Raw genomic sequence first — 8,695 nt, forward strand, 5'->3', positions numbered from 1 at the left:
TATCAGCCTGTTCCATCCGCTATCAATATCACCCTCGTGACCGCTTGAGCTCGCTTCTGATAACCACTGATAGCACACCCACCAGTCATGCACGCCTAAGCGTGGCATGACAACACCAAAACACCTGTCCAAAGTACTGCACAGTCTTTTGCCTGGTCATGCGTGGAGATTCTTGTTTCTTGAATGAAAGCAATATCTATGCGTTTTTCTAGCAGCAGACTGAGTAGCCATTGCCTACGTTTCCTTGCAACAATGCTTACAGCGTTAAAGGTTGCAATATTCAAAGGATTCAAGTTTTTAGCCGTTCAATAAAGTGTTGGAGTTGGGTAGGCTTACACGTTTGGCACAACATTCTCAATCTTCGAAGGTTGTTTTTTCAAGTGCTGAAGCACCCCGCTCTGTCAACCATGGTTGGCCTTGAGGTTCAGCGCCTTTCTTCCAACGCTTGCGGGTCACAAGAGTAGATCGTTGGTCAGCCGCAGTCGCACGCGCTGCCGTTTTTTCCGTTGATCACTCTCCCTTCCTTTTAATTGGCGCTTCAACTCCAGTGACTTCTTGGTCCGGGTTGCCATCTGCCCCGCTGGCCTTTCTGTTTTCCTCGTCCTTCATCTCAACCGATTCTGGTGTGACTTGTCGTACTTGCGAGTTCTCTCCCATCTTCGGCGACGGCGTCTTTGTCACCTCGACTTCTGCGACGGTGCTTGCTGGTGGTGCTGAATTGGATGCTCCGACGACGTCAGTTGACAATTCAGACGCCTTCCCTGTCAGAGTCGCGGCAATAATCTCCTCCATTTTATCTTGGTCCATCAGGTTATCGACGTCCTGCAGTTCAGTTGGAGGCCTCTTTTCTGCCGCGTACGTCTGGATACAGTTGTCCTCCTCATGTCCGTAAGTGCGGCATGTCCTGCACCACGGAGTGCGACACTGCTTGCGCATGTGTCCTACCTTCTTGCACCGTAAGCACGGAGGCGGGCGGCCTGGAATGGACACCAACGGTGGCATTCCCAGGATGTTGATTTGATGCGGGCAAGTGTCCTCTGTGATGCCTTCCTTGAGCACCATCGTGACTGTTCGCGTTGCTGTCTCCACATTCTCAAAGCCTGGTTGCCTCCACTTCTCGCGCACGATTGATTTCACTTTACCGTGCGACTCCAACGTCTTTTGCACAACTTCGTCGGGAACGCAGACGGGAACCCAATGAACTTTGAATGATTTCTCACTAACATTCGGATGGATCGATAACCAAAGAAGTCTTGCCCTTGACGTTGAGCACTGCCGCATGTAGCAGCTTCTTCTTCGCTGCTGCGTTGTGCAGGGTGAGCATCCAAACGTGGTTGTAATGGAAAGCACCGAAGCCGGCCACGTCATTCATGTCAACGACGCCCTTCAGAACGTCGCGAAAGTCGTCGATGCGATACGTACGGTCTCGCTGATGGGTCGCCATGCAGAAAGACTGAATTAAAAGAATAACGACCTGTTGGCAGCGTAGGCAGGATGATACGGTAGTCCTGGGGAGTCAAATATTCCGAAATACCTGTTGGAACCCGGCTAGGGTAAGCCGTAGACCGCGCTCCGCTGGAGCTCATGATTTTTTGACCGCGCGCCTCGGCGTTCGAAAAAAGAAGCCCCCTATGCTATGCCATCGCTCAGAAAAATCGTAGTGACCATTTGTTTTATACGAGTTTAGCGGAGTGCGTATAGACATTTCCGTCCGAAGTGCACTCCGGAGTACGTATAGCTTTACTCATTCTACAATTCAAAAGACGGTAACATGGAAGATGACATAAATATTGTTTCTTTTAAGCCATTGTTTATGTTATTGTATTTCAAATCGTAAAGCACCAAGGTATCTATGTTTTTCCGGAGTTTACAGAAACACGACAAAGAAGGTCCCAACATTAAAAAGAATATTTCTGACTCGTAATCTCGAGACTGTCGCTCAGGGCTTCCCTCACTCTGTTTTTTGCAGTCACATGGAATGATAACACTAAACTCTTCATAAAAGAAAAAAAAAGGATTAAGGTTTTGAGGAGCATTGAGCTGTTGGCAGCAGGGCATTGAACGGAAAAAAAAAAAAACATTAGAAAAAAAACTTTTATTTGTGTGCAAACCGGAATCACACCGAAACATTATAATTTTTTTCATTCTGGAGTGAAACCAAAAAATAATCTTTGAGGTTTCCAGTTCAAGGGGAAAAATTGTTCAAGGTGAAACATATAGAAGTTTGACGAATTTCGAACTTCTGAACAGAAATTTGACGAAGTGTGAAGAAACTTTAACTAAATCATATAAGGTCTTAAATAATATTAACACAAAGATATGGTGGTCCTACCAGCGACTCGCTTGTGGTGGCGGCTGGCCTCGTACCTGAAAGTCGTACCGTGTAAGACTGTGTAGGTTGCCCCAAAGCAGGGTGTAAAAATGACAAGTGGGAAAACGAGAGCCAAATGAGCGACCGGATTGTGTCCCTCTCGGTTTTCTCTTTTTCTAATTCGCCATCTATGTGGAGCACCGCGAACTCTCACTCCGGGTGTGCGACCGGTTGCGACCGGCTAAACTGACGGAGATGGTTTCTTGCGGATTTTTAATGGAGGACTGTCGTGCTCTCGGTTTATTTTGCGCACTCTTCCATAAAGTTCCCTGCAAATCCGATTCCGATTTTTTTCTTCTCATCACAGCGCCATCTGTCGCAAATCGGCGGTACCCGCCAGCAGACGAGTACACAATCCGGTCACGGCGCTGCGGTAGGCTTCTATGGGCCGTTTCCCCATCTGTCTATTTTACACCGCGCCCCAAAGTAACCTTTAGGTCCCTTGTCTGCAGGTTTGAAATTCGACAAAGGCACTTTACTGGGGCATTGTTCATCAGCTTGCTAAGGAGAAGAGCGTGTTGGTTCAAGTCATGGATGAAGAAACAAAAAAACAATTAAAACAGGGACAACACAACCACATCTTTCAACTACCAACAGACGAGTAAAATTTTCACAGCGAGCAGCCGACTATACCAAGGAGGGAAAGGGGGAGAAGGGGAGATAAAAAATGCGAAGTGAAAATCAGAGAGGTGGGTTTATCTCGGATTTTAGAAATTCAACCACAGTATTCGTCAGCAGGAGGGAGAGGTTTGACACATTGTTTTTTGCTGTGGTCGTGGCGAATGACTCTATGATCTCCCTGCTGCTGTAACAACGTGTCTTTCCTTCTGACGAAAACTGAGGTTGAATTTCTAAAATCCGACATAAACCACCTCTCTGATTTGCACTTCGCGTTTTTTATCTCTCCTTCTCCCCCTTTCCCTCCTGGGTATAGTCGGCAGCTCGCTGTGGAAAGTTTACTTGCCTGTTGCTAGTTGGAAGATGTGATTGTGTTGTCCCTCTTTTAATTGTTTTATTCTTTCTTCATTCATGGTTGTTTATAACCCTAGCTGTTTCTTAATGCAAGTTGCCCAATCTCCTCGTGTTAGTGCCTGGTTGGTAAAAAGCGAGCACTGAAAGCGACACCGATTCGTGAGAGGCAATACTGAATCGGCACATGATCCATTATCGACATTATCCAGTTGCATTTTAAAAGCGACTAATATCACCACTTGTTTTCTTATTTTTCTAAGAAGGAAAGCGCGCCGAACCAGCCATGCAAAATCAAATCTGGGAGTTTTACGAGCCAAGGAGACAACGGGCATTCAGACCACCTCAGCAGACGACTGAGAAATAATTTGGACCACCTGGGGATAATTTGACGTGCAAGAGAAAGCTTGATTGCACGAAATTTTTGTCAATAAGCCTTTGTCAAATTGCGGGCACCTGGGCCGGGATTAGAACCCGCCACCTGGGGTCTGTAGGTCGGTGCCTTGCCTTGGAGCCACTGAGGTGCCAAAGAAACCGGCAGTGTAGTGAGCCTGATGCACGACCGGTCATTACCTGATCAGCTGTATCTTGGGGGTCCGGGGGACCGCCGAGCTTGTCTGGATGCATGCTTCTTGACCTTGAGCTCTGTCGGGTTCTGTACCTGCGTGCAGTGTTCTCTCTCCCCCACGGGCCATTCCACTGGAAATAAGCGCCCAGAGCAACTACAAAACTTTCGTGAAGCAAGATGTCTTGCCTTGGCGACTTTGTCTGCACGCATCAACTTGTATATTTCGTTGTCTCATGCCAGCATCTCATTTAGGGGTATCCAATCGCATTGTTTCCACTTTGCAAAGAGGTAGCAATTCCTGATGCATACCAGACCGCCTCACGTTTTGTCGCTGAACCATCCAACAAACTGAAGGCTTGTTTTATAAATCATGATAAATAACGAGAAGTATCTTAAAGGGGCCCTGCAATCATATTTAAGCGTCTACCTTTTTTGCGGTTTCCACGTCTCTTGGGGTTGGGGCAAGCCAGCGGGCACGGAGAGAGTAACTAAATATCAGTGCGTCATATTTTAACCGGAAGACGCGGAACCCTGCTCCACCGACGAGGGCGACCCGCGGTACCGAAAGCGCGCAAAATGTGACGTCTTTGGCCCTGGGCTTGTCACTGGTCAAAGCCGCTAAGAGCTTTTTTTTAGTCGAGATACAAAATATAAGTGTCGCGAACCGTTTCAATTATGTATGAAAGTAGTTTATGTTCACTATTTTAGATCAGAAAAGAAACAAATGCAGTTTAGAAAGTACGGAAACGAGAAATGACCCGTCGACATACCCGCCACCAAGCAGCGGAAAAAAGCGGCGCATACTAGAAAAGGCTAGTGAGGCGAGGCTGCGACAAACGAGGAGCGTAGAAAGGTCCCGGATGTACGCGGCGGCGCTGTGGTCGTATACCGGCTCAAGAATCCGAGCGTTCCGAAGGCATTCGCCGCGGGCCCTGTTGGCGATTTGGCCATTTGGCGGTGCGTCAGCGCGAAGTGGCTCCCGTTCTGAACTGATCTTTACCCCGCGTTTGCGGTCGTTTGTGGCCAATGAAATGTTATGCCGAATTAGTGTTTAGTCGCGCTGCAAATGCAATACGAGCTGCCCTGGCCGCCTGCTTCATACAGCCTATCCAACACGTGCTTTAGTGGCGCCCTCTCGAGCCGTCGACACGGAGTGTGGCAGCCGTGTGCGCTCGAGGAGCTCACTACTCCTCCTCTAGTTCAAGGCCACTCAAGGCAGGACCTACGACGTCATGAAGGGGGTTATTTCTTGCTTGTTTTTGTAATTCTAATTTGCCTATAACTTTTAAAATAAAACCAAATTTGAGAAAAGAAAAGTTGGATTAAGTTACTACGTTCAGTACGCTCAGGTTCAGTGCAAATTAAAAACCAGTCAAAAAGTCATTGCAGGGCCCCTTTAAGAACCCGGTACCAAGAAGAAAGTAGTGTTTATGGCACAAAATAATATGTGCAGAGTTTTTAGTCAACTTTGTAGCACTTTCACGTTTTTCCCAGACGCGCCCTTAAAGGCTTTATTTTAAATTGTGGCATTTGATCTTGTACCTTAAAATTAGATAACTTAAATTTGAATTCTTCGAACATGAATAGCAAAGAAATTCGAAATTTTTTAACTTTTCATATCCAATATCTAAAGAGAATTGAAATCTTCAAACTTGGACTTTCAGAAACTTGACATCTTCAAACTATTCAAATTCGAAACACAGCAGGGTTTGAAATTTGCGAACTTTTCATGTTCAAACCCTAACTCCTGCAATCTCAGCAGGTTTTCGACATCTCTAGTTATGATTTTATATAGTCAGCTAGTTCGGCTGAATGGATGTAGAAATTGCGACAGTAGTTTTTCCGTCTGCTGCTAAGTTTGTAACATCTGAAAATAGCTAATGACACAGCACCGTCTGAAACCACCACGCTGCAGTGACGTTACTGAGTAGCAATCTTCGCTCCAAGTAAAGCAGTGGGGAACACGTTTGGCTGGACAGCAAATTCTCATGTCTAGACATTGTACATACGCTCAGATGTCATCATAAAGTATATATCTGTCGTATTATCTACATCTGGCCCACAACGTACTCATTGTTATACATTCCTAAATGACGCTTTTCGTGCACGTTCACCCCTGTGAGAGGTTCCTTCTCCGGTCTTAGACAACCCAAGGAAGCCTTACTTTGTGCTGCTGGGTAGCCTTTGACAAAGAAGTGCTCTAGCACTGGTAGGTGTATAGTGCTTTATTATAGACGTTCACGAGAGAAACCAAAATTTAACTCGCCTCACTTAGACACAGTACAGGCTGTAACGTGGGTTCGCTTTACAGAATTGTTTTGTTCTAAAAAGGAACCTCTGATTATGCCTGTAGCCTCCTTTGTCACTGCCAACATAAAAACGTGGTTTGCCTTTGCAATGCAAACTATAGAGACGGCGTAGGTAGATTGTCCCATTTCGTCTGAACTTGCAAGTATGGACACATCCCCTCTTGGTCAAAGCAAGGCTAGGGAAGAGAGTTGAGATGCAAAGCCCTGTAAAGACAATGTCGCATTGCTTTAATTTTTTTTAGTCTCCTTGGGTAGTATTGTGTGCCATGTAAACTAGCCTGTCTGACTGTTCAATATTTTTGCTACTGTATTTATACTCTTGTCATACCAGCTGCCATGGCGATAAGCTACTCTCCGACGGGAATATGCACATCTGAAATAGACCTGGCCCGACGAGCATCACAGCTACAACATTGCTGCCATAGTACAACTAGATAAAATAGTTGGCGGCTTATTCAAGTTATCAAGTGGTGCAAAGGGAATGTCGTGGCCACCTTTAGCAGGTAGGTTTGTCAACAAGCTGGCAAATTTCATTTTTTGTTAAATTCCTATGGTGCTGTCACTACCACTCAATGGAATGGAATGAAGAAAGAGGTACTGTAAAAGCCTTGAATCAAGCGTCACACGAAAATTGCAAACAATATTTTTTACAAAACCATACTGCTAGTTGCGAATTAGTTTCCTCAACTTAATGTGCGGGTTATTGCAGAACTTCCATGCACTTTAACATATATTAAACACAAGCATCATGTTGTACTGCTTTGTCACTTGATGGCATCACCTATCGCCATCCCACACCTTCGTTTCGGGTACTGCATGTGTGCCGTCATGAATAAAGGGTTTGTGGCTATTTAGTTCCGTTGTAGCTCATGAGGGAATAAAAATGTATCTCCTTTCCCTCCAGCGAGACCACTGTGAATCCTGCCGGAAAAAAATGAGATGTATGGCGTCTTCCTGGGTTATGGCAGAGCTAAATCGCCACAAACCTAGACGACACGGGTTCTGACATGGCCTATGTACAGTCGCACAACTGGTATACTCCGTTCACTCCTAAGCTGACGATGCAGTGGAAGCTACGTGCTTGCTGAACCAGTTGTGCGCCCATCATTTGCCATCTGATTACAATCCCCCGCCAAAATCCATGCTCCAGGAGAAGGGTCCGGTGATGAGAGGAAGGCGGTCGATAGGTTCTGTGAAAATGTAGCTCCCACCGCACTGTCAGCTTGGTGGTGAACAGATCATAGGAAACAGCACATGGCATTAGCACTAAATGACACAGAGCAGGTTTATATTATATGTAGGCTTATATCAGGCCTCCTATTGAGTGCCACATTGGAGACCTGTGGCCAGATTCAAAACATTTGGGATGGAATCAGCAATAACTAACTTGGTTGATTCCCACCTAACAAATTAAAGCCAAAGTGTGGAAAGCAACGGTAATGTTGCAAACCCTTTGCCACCAAATTCGGCTGTAGCTTACAGTTCTGTTCTGAGGTCAGTCTTTACATATATAAATGACATACCACACCGCACACCCAGAGAAATACAGGTTCGGCTCTGGGGACGATTGTATTATGTACTCACTGATGAGCACTTTGGATAAGCAAGCATCAATAAATAGGTATGCTAACTGCATAAAGGAATTGTGTGTAATATTTTCAAGGTGTCTAAGCCTATCATATAGGCCGTGGGTAGCCAAAGTGATATGGCGTTAGAGCCGCAGACAAAACAACAGAAGTTCAAAGAGCCACAGAAAAGTAAAAAAAAAAGATGCTACTTAAAAAAAAAAGAAAGCTATATGGAGGAAGCAGTGCTTTTCAAAAAGGACGAGTATACTTGTTGATAACAACAAATAACACCAAGCAGCAGAACGTTACTTTAAGCGCTCAGCAAAAATGAAAGCTTCGGCTGGTTTTCTAGCCAGCCACTGCCCCTGACGTCCGTCATGCGTATACGGTTCAAAATTTTCTCTAGAACAATAAAAAAACAGTGTCGCTGGACACATTAATGTGTCAAAAACCAGTCCAGCTTATCTACCTAGTGTAATACAAGGCTGCCAAGTCTGTGAGCTTTTTTTTTTTTTTAATTCTAAAAGTCTGTTCGTCTTTGGAGCACAGGAGGGTAGGGTGGGCACGCTCGCCCAAAACCAGCGAGCCACAATTGGACCCGCGATGAGCCGCATGCGGCTCACGAGCCGCAGTTTGGCCACCCCTGATATAGGCTACCCGGATTTTTATTTAGCAAAGTTTACTGCAAGGTAAATATCAGATCAGCATTCACCAAGTTCCCTTTTCTTTCAAATATATATATATTTTTCTAATTCATGCTTTGTTTTCCATGTTTTCACTCTGGAATAGTGCTGTCCCCTAAGGCGATAGTGAACAAAAATTTCGAGCTCACAAAACAAGGCTGGACGGATAGGCGGAAGGCTGCAAAACCCCAAAACAACACTCATACAGCAATATCTCTAACAGATCG

The 8,695-nt window shown here is 45.4% G+C and overlaps 1 pseudogene; it reads right to left on the minus strand.

Moving 5' to 3' along the window:
• Positions 1-354: 354 nt before the first annotated feature.
• Positions 355-1,119, minus strand: LOC120841847 (annotated as a pseudogene).
• Between the last annotated feature and the right edge of the window lie 7,576 nt (positions 1,120-8,695).

The sequence above is a fragment of the Ixodes scapularis genome, unplaced genomic scaffold, assembly GCF_016920785.2.
Source record: "Ixodes scapularis isolate PalLabHiFi unplaced genomic scaffold, ASM1692078v2 ptg001612l_1___fragment_1__unscaffolded, whole genome shotgun sequence".
NCBI classification, from domain to species: Eukaryota; Metazoa; Arthropoda; class Arachnida; order Ixodida; family Ixodidae; genus Ixodes; species Ixodes scapularis.